The sequence below is a fragment of the Camelina sativa genome, chromosome 18, assembly GCF_030686135.1.
Source record: "Camelina sativa cultivar CO46 ecotype springtype chromosome 18, ASM3068613v1".
NCBI classification, from domain to species: domain Eukaryota; kingdom Viridiplantae; phylum Streptophyta; class Magnoliopsida; order Brassicales; family Brassicaceae; genus Camelina; species Camelina sativa.
In genome coordinates, this window is record NC_141897.1 from 6220300 (window position 1) to 6235000 (window position 14701).

General features: G+C 38.9%; 1 pseudogene; it reads left to right on the forward strand.

The window, feature by feature from the left end:
- The first annotated feature begins 12689 nt into the window (after positions 1 to 12689).
- On the forward strand, positions 12690 to 12803 carry LOC147921601 (small nucleolar RNA R71; annotated as a pseudogene).
- Positions 12804 to 14701: the final 1898 nt, after the last annotated feature.

A 14701-nucleotide genomic window follows, 5' to 3' on the forward strand; every position in this document is an offset into this window, starting at 1 on the left:
ATATTGACATATTGTGCACAAAACGATGAATATTTTCCAACTCCACCTGAAGGAAGATATTTTCTCGTTGATTCAGGATATCCTAATAGAAAAGGATATCTTTCTCCGTATCGTCGAACCCGATATCATCCGCATCAATGGCGAGGAGGACCACCAACAAATGAGAATGAAATGTTTAATAAACGTCATTCCTCTCTGCGTTCTGTTGTTGAGCGAACATTCGGTGTATGGAAAGGAAAGTTTGCTATCATCAGGAATCCAGCACACTATGATCTTCAAACGCATTGTAAGATTGTTGCAGCGACTATGACATTGCATAACTTCATACGAAGATCATCAAGAATTGATAAAGATTTTCAAGAGTACGAGCAAATGGAAAATGAAGAATTGGATTTCTCAGATTCTGATGATGCTGAATTTGAAACTCAAAGAAGGAGTTACGTACCTACAGGTGATGCATATATGGCGGGTATTCGAAACAGCATTGCAGAGCATATATGGAGAGCTCGTAGATGATTTTTTTTTTTTGCTTTCGTTATTTGTTTCTGAACAAGATGTTTTTTATAATTTTGTTTTTTAATAAAATTAGTAATAAATAAATTTGTTTCAAGCATTTTTATTTATTAAAAAAAAAAATTAGGTCTTCCTCCCCGCCCCCGCTCACAGCTCCCTGCTCCCCGCCCCTGCTTCAGCTGCTTACCGTTGTTGCTCCCCTCTCCGCTTTGCCAATCTAGACTTATGTTTAAACCATTCCAATTCAATCTTGGTTTAGTTTGTGTTTTCTGATACCAGTCTCATCCCTATATGCAATTTATGAGTTGGACATTTTGGTTATTTTTTCTTCTTTTTTTTAACTGGGAATTCGGTTTCTTAAATTTAGTTTAATAAATAAAATTCCAATCAAAATAAATACGATTTGGTTTGTGTTTTATTCAATTTAGTTTGGTTTAATTTCAATTCCATTTCGTATAAGTACTATTCGTTTTTTGTTTATTTTGGATTAAGTAGAGTATATAGTCTTGTAAAAGAGTTCATGTGCTTTCTTCAAACTATTATTCCTAAATCCAAATTATAAAATATCAATAAAACTATTATTTTTGTTAGTTACTTTATGGACTTGTTATGTCTTTTGTGGGTTGGTTTTTGTTGAATGTTGAGAGTGAGTTTTACTTTGACTTTTATGGATAACTAGGTGCTTCTCCATGCAATGCGTGGGTTGTGGTGTAGTTGACACTTTCTTGTTTTTTTTTGTCTTTTTTGTTTTTTTGTATTATTTCGTTTTAATTAGACATATATGGGCTTCACAGTCACTTGTATTTATACACTATATCTTTATACCATTTCGTTTAGATGTGTACAATTGTGACGTTTATTTTTTATGAATTATGAGGATGTTGTTTTTTGCTTTTGAGGATCCAATCTTATCATTGACTGATATTGTTCCCAATACATTTATTGTATTTTAGATTTTCTAATTAACTGCTTATGTAAACCCTTCATACGTTGATGTTGCAATAATAAGTTATTTTTTAAAAATAATTATCTTTCGTGTAAGTGATTATGTTTGTATGCCCATGTTTTGGTCTAATATCAATAAGATTGTTTTTGTTTTTCTTTAGTTGGCTTTGAAACCAATTTTGAGTTAAGCAAATAATGGGTCAAATTATGGTGTTAATAAGTAATATAAATTCTTATGTATATATATTGTATATATGTGACTATAAGTTTGGCTAACTAAAAAATTCTGTAATATTTAGATATAATCTTGAACAAATATATATATTTTATTTGTGAGAGGAATGTATGGAATTATTGGATAGAAGTTATTTTTGAGTTAAATGACCTTTTATGCCTTTAAAGTGAGTTAAATATTAATACAATTTTATATGTGTCTTGATTTTTTTAAAAAGGAATACCAAGTGTTTCCTTCCAAATTTGAAGTGACATAGTATTTTAGTTTTCTTATATGATTTTATGAACTTCAATGAAAGGTTTTTCAAAGTAATAAGTACACTCACACTAATTGAATTATAAAATTTGGGGAAATGTTTATTTCGATTAATCATCTGCTCTTTTAAATATATTAAATAAGTATGTTGTTGTTCCTACAAATAGGACAACATATAGTATAGTTTAACCATAGAGTTAATCAATGGAAATGAAACTTGTGATTGCAAGAAAAAATGCTTATATATATATATGTTACACATTGATCGTTTTAAAATGAATAGGAACATCTAATTCTCAAATAAAGTTGATTTTTTTAGTTAAACTTAAAACCAACATATGTGAATTTAAATATAACTATGCAAATTTAAAAAATAAATATGAATAGATTAGAAAAGCAAGAAATATAAAAGAAATTTTCTATTTTTATATAAATAAAATAAAAATTGAAAACAATGTTAAATATATATAATACTTTCTAAATTAAAATATAGAATCAAATTCTTACAACACATATGAGATATAAGAACATTTGATATTGGTGGGAGAGGAGGAGAGAATGATTAATATAAGATGATAATCCAAATTAGATAATAGAGATGAATCTTTAAAAATAGAACAATGTAAAATATATATATATATAATACTTTCTAAATTAAATATAGAATCAAACTCTTACAACACATATGAGATATAACAACATTTGATATTAGTGGGAGAGGAGGAGAGAATGATTACTTATAAGATAATAATCCAAATTAGATAATGGAGAAGAATCTTTTAAAATAAGAACAATGTAAAATAGATATCATGTAGTCTCTAAAATTAAAATGTAGCATTAAAAATATTACAATGATATTTCATTTGTTTTTTACAACCCATACAACAAAAATAAGAAATCAAAATTAAATAAATAAACAAAAATTGATTTGAGGTATTTGATTGCTCGAGTATTTACCCGATACACTTAACCGCAAGGCAGTATATGCGGGGTCGAATCCACAAAGACCAATGGTACACTAAAGATTTGCGAGACTTGTAAATAGCTAAAGCGAACGAAAAGTTTGTTTGTTTGGTTTCAGAAATTGTAAATAAAAATGCAATAAATAAAACGATTTTACTTATGGGATTAAAACATTGGGCTATAGGGTATTTCAGAGATCAATGACCAATGGGGAAATGAAACAAGGAATTCAATAGTTAAGAACCGTTCTAGAACATGAACACAAGATTTGACTAACCCTCTTTCAAGGTATTAATCACTAAAGTTGACTACTCAATTACTAAACTTTCATTTGTAATCTCCTAATCAAATTTGCATTATCAAACAAGTTCTCTAAGTTCACAATATCCCCTAACATCAACTTTGGCAGGTTAGAGAAATATTGCTCAATTCATATTGGTTCAAGCATTCTATCGAACACTTGTGATGCGTAGAAAGACCTAGAATCTAGAACAAGGTGATCAGTCCTATTCTAGCATTAAGAGCATATGAATCAAAGAACCACAAAGAAATTAGAATTCCCAAGCAACAATTAAACCATTAAATCATTTGATCCCCTACTTAGAACCCTAAAACCCAATTAGGTGACTACTCACACATAGCAAAAGAGAAAACAAAAATCATAGATAAAGAAAACATGATTAAATTGCAGAAATAATAATAAAGGGTTTAGAAATCTTCTCCAAATTGTCAATGAGGATGGATCTCTAGAATCCCAAAAGAGCGGCTTACAAAAAGTCTCAGGTTGCAGAAAGAAAGACAAAACTAGAATATAGCATCCCCCCCCCTTGCTAATTAGGTTTTGGGGGTATTTATACCCTTATTAAAATAAATTATCTAACATCAAAAATGAGAATAGAAAAGTTTAGAAAAAAGAAATAAGTTTCTGGATTGTATTCAAAACATACTTCACCAGACTTCAATAGACTTGTGAATAAATTTCACCAGACTTCACCAGACTTGTCTGCAGACTTCAAACTTCACCAGACTCCGCCAGACTTGACTTCAAACTTCACCAGAATTGTCTTCAAACTTCACCATTGTCTTCAAACTTCACCAGACTTCTCCAGACTTGTGTACATACTCAACCAGACTTCTCCAAACTTGTCTACAGACTTCACCATACCTCTCCAGACTTCAACAAACTTGTCTACAGACTTTACTAGACTTTCCCAGATCCCAGACTTGTCTATAGACTTCACCTAACTTCTTTAGACTTGTCCAAACTTCATGATTCAGTTCAACTTGAAGATATCCAAAAGTCACTTCCTGCTTCTTTATTCCAATTAAGCTCGAATCCAACCAAAAGTCTCCAAATCTAGCACATTGTCTCCACACCTAATCACAACTCAAGAAAAGACCAAAAAGACACAAAAGACGGACAAAGATGCGACAAATGACTCAAAACAAATATTAAATGAACGACAAAAGACACCAAAAACACAATACATCAACTCCCCCCGACTTAGATCTTTTTTTGTCCTCAAGCAAAGCAAAAACCTTTGTCAAGGAAAGAGGTTTGAAAACGCGAGAACTCACATATTCTTCTGGGATCATGCTCTCAAACAATTGCCTGCAAACCACTATCACAAAGCTCATATCAAACCGTACTAAATCATACTTCGCCATGACCATATCAACTTCATTAAATCCCAAGTACACAAAGAGTTTAGAGTCAGAGAACTTGACCTTTTAACATTCATTAGTAAATGCGTGCACTCTCACAAAGGGGATATCGAACACGCTCTGGTCTAGGTTATGAGGCAATTTATGGGTGGCTTAAGTGTTTAAAGGTATCCAACAACGAGAAAGGATGCATGTCATTATGCAAAATCACAGTGAGACACAGACCAATTGGGAGGTACTTAGCTTCCCTCTACTCGGATCAAACCAACCAACGTAAAACCCCAAACAAATCATCATTATTCTAGATGCTTTTGATAAATAAATAAGAGTACTCTAACTTTTTGATAGTTTGGTTTTCACCCAGGGTATCAATTCCCTATGCAGTTGTAGTACAAAGGGTTATCAATCCAAATGGTTGTCTATTGCTAGCAGGAAGGATATAATCAGGACAATACAAGTCAAGCCAAGCAGATAGGGTTTTTGTTCTAACAGTCCTAAAATAAATAAAAGGATGGAATATAAACAAAGAAACCACACGACCTAAGCACTCGATGCAAGCAGTCGAGTACAGGATCGAGTGGGGTGATCGAGTAAGCAAATGAGATATGAACAGCTCGAGGTATTACTCGATGCAGGTTATCGTGTACCTGATCAGGTAAGTGGTCGAGTAAGTAAAGAAAATGTAAACAAATAAAATACGAAAGCTCCTAAGGATGGGGTAATCGAATCCTAAGTATTCTAGACCATTACAGATGCCTTACATGCCTCAAGCAATTATTTCCTAGACAATGAATCTCTAAAACCTTGTCACCACACTCTCGCACTAGCAACAATCAACCTTGATCACTTACCACACTCTCGCAATAGCAATATGAACAAGCATGCATTAAGAACGATTCATTATTGTCAGTAAACTCAAACTTATCTAATCCCTTACTCAGAGTCAAGTAAACCTCTAGCATTAGCTAATTCACGCATCTCATCTACACCTCTCGGTCGCTGAAACGCCCTAGATCTAATCTCAACCTCTCGGTTTGTTGAAAACATTAAGAACACCAACCTAGAAGGAAATCTATCAATCATTTACAATCAAACTAAGGCATCCTAACCAATCAAGAACACAAAATCATCTATCCCATCCCTAGAAACTTTACTACACTACTCGGACATGATAACAAGGAACAAAATAACGAAAATGAATGAAACTTGCATTGTATTAAAAGATAGAGTAGAGTAGAAAGAGTACAAGATAGAAATCTAAGAAAACTATAAAAACTATAAAATAAAAATGCAAAATGAAAAGGAAAATGTTTGAGTCGCTAAGTTCTCTCACAGAAGCTCTCGATTTCTGGTTTGAGGGTCTGCGGCGTGCTCCTTTGCGAGCTAGGAGAGGAGGGGGTTTATATATTGAAACCCTTTTGACCTAGCTTCCCAGACCTGACTGATGGTCTACTCGATGGGGTACACGAGGGTGAAGTCAGGTTACTCCTCGGGTGGATCTTCGGGTTGTTCTTCATGATCTCGGATCCTCCTCGATTGTGTTGGGGTTCGGACTTGTTCTTGCAGCTCGATGGCTCCTTCGGGTACATGCTCGGATTGTCCTTGTTTTCCCCCATTTTTGGCTCTTTAGCACCTGTTTTCATCCAAAATATGCAAATGCAAAAATGCAACACCCTAAATGGTCTAAAAGTGAATTCCTACAGTTAATGGCCTAAAAATGCTAAGTTAGAGGTATGAACAATGCAAAATATGGACAAAAAATGATGCTAAAAACATATAAATTAGAGAGTTATGAGACCCCCAAACTTAAATCTTGCTAGTCCTCTAGCAAGGAAGTAAGAGGGTGCGGTTTGAAAGTGGGGACTCATAACCTTAAGATGCTAAGTGAAGGATTCAAGCTATAGTCCTTAAAGATAGTTTAATGGTGCTAAGATCAATCAACATACTTACAAATATTTTTCTATGCTTATTACCATGCATCGATCTAGTTCAACCTCCAACTAAAGATAAAGAAAATCTCTTTCACATTCAATTAAGTGATTGGCGAATTCTTGCAAATGGAAGGTGAATCAAGCTCAATCGATTTCAAGGGTAAGGCTTTTTAGTAAGGTGGTTTCAAACAAATTCTTTGGATGGTTTTCTCTCAAAAGAAGGAATGCTAGACAATTGTGAAAACTATCTAAGACTAAGAACAATTTGGGCATACAAAGCTTAAATCTTGATGATCTACCCTTTTCTTATTCACTTTTTTTTTATTAAACCCCCTAGAATTAAACTACCCACATCCTTGATTTTAACTTCTTTTTTTTTATATTCCCTAATGTTTAGACTTTTAGACTCTAAATTTCTAGCTCTCTCTCTCTTTTTTTTTTTTTTCTTTTATTTCTTTGCTAAACTCCTAATATGAATATATATTTTTTTCTTTCTTTCTTTCTTTCTAGGAGACTATAGCAAGAGCTTTCCTCTTTTTTTTTTTAGAGACTTAGAGCTAATTGACTCTAACCTGGGACTTTTTCTTCCTTTTTTTTTTCTTCCACAACCCAACCCCAAATAAACATTCTAACCACCTATCTTTTAAAACCGAATCTATTAGCTAGTTCAAATTCTAACTTAGCTAAATCAAGAGGCAGTTCTTTGTCGTTCTCAATACTCTCAAGGTTTCACAACCTATAGCACAATGAAAGAGACCTCACTCAACAATTCACAACAAGGTTTGAAAGAAAAGTTTGGGTTCATGGGTAGGACAAATGAATCAGGTTAAACGAAAAGATTGGTAAAAATAGAGTGCTAACCCGAGTTTAGAGTTACCATGAGCAAGTATTCAAGTTCCATAAGCAAGACAATTAAAGTTCAAATTAAATCCAATAATATAAAGATGTTCTAATGTTCAAGCAAGTAGAGAAAGCATTCAAAAGACACAAGGTTCTTAGCAAAGATTTTTCTTTTTTTTCCAAAGATTGATCTAGCAACAATGAACAGTGACTAAGGGCTATAGCTTCAATCCTAAGGTTTGATTTTAAACAAGGTAGTTTTAATCATTGTCCCCTAAGATGCAAATGCAACAATCCTATATGAAACAAACTAGACTCAATCCTAATATGTAAATGCAACTACGTGAACACTCTTTTTTTTTCTAATTTTCAATTTTTTTTTTGTTATTTAATGCAAATAGATGCAGACTCAAATGAATAAAACTAGCATGCAAAGATTAGAATAAGAAAATTAAGAAAATAAAACACAATGTTAAATACATTCTAGGACCCTTCCCCAAACTTAAAATTACACAGTCTCTTTGTAAATAAAAATTGGAAAAAGAATCCAAGAACCACACGAAATGAAATAAACTAAATGCAATGTTATTTACAAGGATCGGATGAAAGTGGTACCTCATGGGTTGGTGAAGAAGGAGGTTGCAGCAGCCTCCATACTCGCCAACGTGTAGCCTGGGTCGTCTCCGGCTTCAGCAGGTGCCGGTGTTTACTCGTCAGAGAGCTCAGAAATGCGCACGGGCGACTTACTCGGACCAGCATCCGAGGGGTTGATTGAGGGTGGGATCGCGTAGCTCATCGGGTAGGGTATTGGGTAGTACGACGGAAATGGTGGAAGAGGTCCAGAATGATCACCAGTGTATCCACTTGCAGGGTGCATCGTGTATGGCATCGTGTATGGCATCTGGTAAGGCGGAGGGAAAATACCTGAGTAATCACCCGATTGGGTGCTCGATGGGTGCATCGGGTAGTTCATCGTGTATCCCATCAGGTTGGGCGTCGGATAGGCGTCTGAATGGCTTCTCCGAGATGCTTCAGGTCGGGTGATGTTCTCCTCAGCTTGGGGCTCGTATGATGATGCTCTGTAAGGTTCCAGAGGTGGCAGTCCTCGAGTTCCTCCTAGCGGTCCGCTTCTCCCCATCCAAGCTGGTGCCTGTGCCGACGTAGGAGCTGAGGCACAACTTGCCTTGTCTTGCAACTTCTTGATCTGACCTCCCATTGTCTTCACCGAACCGGTAAGATCCTTCACCTTTCTCACCAAAAACTTGTTCATCCTCTTTAGCCATCCAATCCTCTTGTGGGCTTCCCTTCCTCCAACCGGTTGCTTTTGAGAGCAAACATACTCTTCAAAATCAAAGTCCTTCGAGCTATCTCCCTGTCTCTGCCCGGTCTCCTCTCTCTTCTCAGCTTCGGACTCTTCCTCCGGGTTGTACAACTCCTCCAAAGGTGGTGCGAAGTCAATGTTGTTTCCCACCCGAACCTTGGTGCATATGACATTAGGTAGGACCATTTGGGAAGCTCCGGCGGTTGGATGGACGAACTTGAACAGCATCATGTCATTAGGCCTCTCATGGGCCAAAAATCTCGCCAGCACGAGGTAATCCGCATCCAGCCATCTTGGTTCGTGCACAATTCCTTTTAAGGGCACATCACATGCCACTAGGATCGGTGTAATCAGTCCTCCAATGGAGATCTCTCCGCCTCCTTCTCTTCTTTTCACGGCCCACGATTTGAGATAGAGGAATTGATCGAGTAGCACAAACACCGTACTAGTATCCGCAACATCTCCTACTAGTGGTGAGCCATCTCTAGTGCTATCCAAAACTCCACACAGTGCAATGTCTAACAGCTGGAGCTCATGATCGTTCACATTCCCAGTCAAGAGTGCATGCAAGGGACTTGTGAAAATACCTCAAAACAGGGCTCCTTATTTAGCGGATTTGGAGCTTGTGGACTTGTAGGGGAGCTTGTCTCCTATTGTCAGCCATAGGGACATTATCTCATTCTTGCTAACCTCCATTCCTTCTCCACTACCAGCTTTGAAGCCATATAGCTTCTCCATCTCCTTGAAAGTGAGCCGGTATTCCTTGTTCCTCACAGAGAAGGTGATGAACCTGATCCCTCCATCGGGTAGTAGGGTCGGGTGGTCCTCGAAATAATGCAGCTTCAAGGTCGAAAGGAAATGGACCGTCTCCTCCTCATATGCTTCAAGGTGAACTCGCATCATATGGCCAAGGTGGCACATATCAAAGAGAAACTCTACATCCCTAGCGATGCCCAATTGCTTCATGGTCTCACGGTGAGGGTATCGGGTACCAACAAAGTTCATCTTCTTGAAGACCTTGAATAGTCTTGCCGGAGTGTCCACCTCTTTCTGCTTCAGCCTCCACGAGGCTTGGCGTGTCCTCTCTCTCTGCTCCTATTCTCTCTCTTGGTTCTCCTCCTCTCCTTGTTGATCCTCTTCCTCAGCTGCTCTCTCAGCTACCTTCTCACCCTTCTCTGAAGCTGGTCTCTTCCCTTATGCAACCGCAGCTCTGCTCCTTGATCGAAATATTTGGATCTCCCCTTTCTCTTCTCCTCCAGCATCAGAATCAACCTCCATGGGGTCGGTTACGGTTCTTTCAAACGTAGACAGGTCCCTACGTTGAGGAGAAAGGCGGACAGCACTCGCCATTAGACTCGGTGAGCGAACTCGGTGAGCGAACTCGGTGGCCCACTCGATCGGTTACTCGAGCATCAGATCGGGTTGAGCATCGGGTTGTGGAGGCATAACGTCCAGCCAGCGGTTGGGAATGTGGAACGTTTCCTCTCCCTTAAGACTCTCGAGCTTCGACGGCATCACCTCCAGTTGTAGCAGCGGTGGAGGTTGATCTTCTTTCCTTCCTTTGGTAGGTTTTAGCGATTGGCTCCATGTTTGAATTCCTTGAGAAGAAAAAGGCTAAGTCTCGAGGTTAATAGGGTTAGTCCCAAAGAAATCGAATAAAACTCGAGTTGTAGAGAGAATAGAAAGTATGAAAGCTAAAGAAACTCTAGGGTTTAGTGACAACTTATCGGTGATAATGAGAGAGAAGGGTTCGACTCCCTTAAATAGAGTAGGGTTTGGTTGGTGGGCTTCACCGAGAATGGGCTTCCTTGTGGAATTCGGACTCCACTCGCCACCCGAGTAGGGACACGATCAGGCGCGTCAAGTACAGTGTCGGGTTGACCCTCGGGTTCTCCAATTTCCTCTTTTCAATTTTTCCATTTTTTTTTTATGAAAATTCAAAAATAGAAAAATAAGATAAAACAAATAAATCAAAATTAAAACAAAAAAAAAGATACCTTTGGGACTTCCTCCCAAGTGAGCTTGTTTAAAGTCACTAAGCTTGACTATTCATGCTCCTTAAGCATGGGGTCCATGTGGAAGAGGTTCCGGAATCCTCTCAACTGTAGCAGGCTGGTTCAACAGATTTTCCAGGTTTTGTCCAGGTTCTAAGGCAAATGTGGTGTTGACCTCTTCAAGATGTTGCACCTTCCTTTGTTTGGTCTTAGTAAAAAAAGCTTGACCATCAATGGTTGGCCTCTTAATCCCTTTCTTCATATTGAACTCCATCTTGAAATGCTCACCATGTTCTATTCTGATCTTACCTTGTTTTACCTCGATCACAGCACCAACTGTTGCCAAGAATGGTCTCCCTAGAATCAGTGGATCGTCTGGTTCCATGTCTATATCAAGGATCATGAAGTCAGTAGGGACTTCCACTCTTCCAATCCAGAGAGGCAGATTTTCCAGGATCCCAATCGGATGCCTCACTGTTCTATCAGCCAGAACCAAATACAGATTACTTGGTTTAAAATCATTGAATCCCATCTTGTTGGCAACTCACAGCGGCATAATGCTAACTGAAGCTCCAAGGTCGCACAAACAGTTCTTGAATATCCAAAGTCCTATCGAACACGGCAATGTGAAAGAGTCAGGATCTTCCAGTTTTTCCTCAATTCGCAGCTCAGGATCCAGGCACACTCCACTTCTGAGAATCTCAAACCCAATTTCCTTGACAGCTTCCTTAACCTCATTCTCCAGTCGAGCTACTTCCTTGGCAGCTTCCTCCTGAAGCTCGTGTGGTGGCAAAAGTTTAGGTGGTGGAGCTTTACGCTTAGCCATTCGCTCTGCAAGCGCCTCCAGCTGGATGTCAAGTGCAGCGTTGAACCTTTCCTCTAACTCTCCTCCTGCTGTTGCAGGTGGTTGAGGCTGATCTCGCTTCTCAACATCTACTCGATGCATCATCCGATCACCACCATCGTGTAGGTCATCGGGTTCCACTTCGGGTTGTTCTTCAGTTTTTGATTCTCGAACTAGTGCTCGATCATAAACTCGATCAGTCTCCTCTGGTGAAGACTCGGGTTCATACTCAGATATATAGTACTTGGCCTCATTTTTCATTGGGTGTTCCACATCCTCTCCATCTTGATCGTCACTGTCCCCAGTGAGGTAGTCCTCATAGTCATCATCAAGGAAGATGGCTTGAGCAGTGGCATAATCCTTGGGGTTTTGAACAGCCTTACCTAGGAGTTGGTTAATCTTTGGAGTTCTTTGGTTGTTGTGGTGGCCTTCCAGGTATCTAACCTTAGTGTTGAGTGATTCGTACTTGGCATTCAGATCATTGTATCCTGAGTCGATCTTGTTGCTCATCTCTGCGAACCATTTCGCGATGTCCATAGATGTTGTAGCCTGATTCTGAATCATTTGCTGAACGAGATCGCGTAATTCAGCTTCTTGTGATTGGTTCTGCTGACCTTGTTATTGGAATCCAGGTGGTTGGTTGTAGGTCCCAGAGTACTGCTGTTTAGGTGCATAGCCTTGGTTGTACTGGAAAAAAGGCTTTTGTTGGACCGGGTTCCCTTGAACTGCAGATGGGTAAGTTTGGTCCTAAGGATTGGCAATATTCAGGTTCCGATAAGACAGATTCGGATTCGGCTTGAAGTTGTTGTACCCTTTGTTGTAACATCCTTGGTTGTTGATGTAGTTAACATCCTCTATCTGTATAGTCTCCCCATCTTGTTGTAGAAATTGCTCTTCCTCTGATAGGGCATGAACATGCTGCTGCTGGTTGAGGAGCTTGTCGAGCTTGTCATTGAGGGCTTTCATGTCCCTCTTGTACTTGGCATCTTCCTCTCCTGTAGATCGCATAGAGCAATCATATTCCTCATTATAGTTGCCATCAGATTGAGCCAAGTTCTCCACTAGGTCCCAACCATCATTGACATCCGTGTTGAGGAAGTTACCATGGCTTGCGGTGTCCAGCAACGTCCGTATCTTGGGGACCAATCCTCTGTAAAGTGTGCTCAGCAATGAAGCATTTGTGAAGCCGTGATGTGGACATCGGGTAGTGTATCCCTTGAAACGTTCAGTGATCCCAAGCTTCACTGAACGTTTCATTGTTCTTCTGAACAAAGCCGGAAATGTCATTTCTCAGCCTTGCGGTTCTAGAGTTGGACAAGAATTTGGCCAGGAATGCCTTCTTGCACGCTTCCCAAGTGGTGATGGACTCCTTAGGGAGAGATTTCTCTCAGATGTGTGCTTTGTCTCCCAAAGAGAATGGGAAAAGCCTGAGCTTGAATCCATCTTCACTGACTCCATTGATCTTAGTGAGGCTACAAAGCCTATCAAATTCATCCAGATGATCCAATGGGTCCTCCATTGGCAATCCATGAAACTTATTACTCTATATCATCTGGATGAGACTACTCTTGATCTCAAAATTGTTGTTCTGCACAGCTGGTGGCACAATGCCATTCCTTTGAGTGTGAGTAGTTGGAGCATCTCCTGCTCCGATATTGGTCCTTGCTTGAGGAGCTGGTGGACCGTTCTGATTATTCATCGTCAGCTCAATGATTGCTGGTTCTGGTTGAACTTCTTGTTGTCTGAGGAGCCTAGATCTGTCGATGTTGTCGATGAAAGGACTCAGGTTCTGGCTACCTCTGGATCATGTTTGCATGCACAGGTAGTTGTCCGAGTGTGTACACGAGGATCAAATCGATCCAGGTGATCGAGTGACGGGTCAGGTGGGTGCTCGGGTTGTACCTAAGATTCAAAACAAACGATGCGAAAGCAAACAAGTCAGTATCCGAACCAAATATTAGCAAAAGAACTTGATCTAGCAAGTGCTGAAATCCTAAACATAGCAAAATGAAATCAACCAAATGGCAACAACGCTAAATTGATAGTTGGGTTTTCACCCAGGGTATCAATTCCCTATGCAGTTGTAGTACAAAGGGTTATCAATCCAAATGGTTGTCTATTGCTAGCAGGAAGGATATAATTAGGACAATACAAGTCAAGCCAAGCAGATAGGGTTTTTGTTCTAACAGTCCTAAAATAAATAAAAGAAAGGAATATAAACAAACAAACCACACGACCTAAGCACTTGATGCAAGCAGTCGAGTACAAGATCGAGTGGGGTGATCGAGTAAGAAAATGAGATATGAACAGCTCGAGGAATTACTCGATGCAGGTTATCGTGTACCTGATCGGGTAAGTGGTCGAGTAAGTAAAGAAAATGTAAACAAATAAAATAAGAAAGCTCCTAAGGATAGGGTAATTGAATCCTAAGTATTCTAGACCAGTACAGATGCCTTACATGCCTCAAGCAATTATTTCCTAGACAATGAATCTCTAAAACCTTGTCACCACACTCTCGCACTAGCAACAATCAACCTTGATCACTTACCACACTCTCGCACTAGCAATATGAACAAGCAGGCATTAAGAACGATTCATTATTGTCAGTAAACTCAAACTCATCTAATCCCTTACTCAGAGTCAAGTAAACCTCTAGCATTGGCTAATTCACGCATCTCATCTACACCTCTCGGTCGCTGAAACGCCCTAGATATAATCTCAACCTCTCGGTCTGTTGACAGCATTAAGAACACCAACCTAGAAGGAAATCTATCAATCATTTACAATCAAACTAAGGCATCCTAACTAATCAAGAACACAAAATCATCTATCCCATCCCTAGAAACTTTACTACACTACTCGTACATGATAACAAGGAACAAAATAACGAAAATGAATGAAACTTGCATTGTATTAAAAGATAGAGTAGAGTAGAAAGAGTAGAAGATAGAAATCTAAGAAAACTATAAAAACTATGAAATAAAAATATAAAACGAAAAGGAAAATGTTTGAGTCGCTCAGTTCTCTCACAGAAGCTCTCGCTCTCTGGTTTGAGGGTCTGCGGCATGCTCCTTTGCGAGCTAGGAGAGGAGGGGGTTTGTATATGGAAACCCTTTTGACCTAGCTTCCCAGACCTGCCCGATGGTCTACTTGATGGGGTACACGAGAGTGAAGTCGGGTTACTCCTCGGGTGGA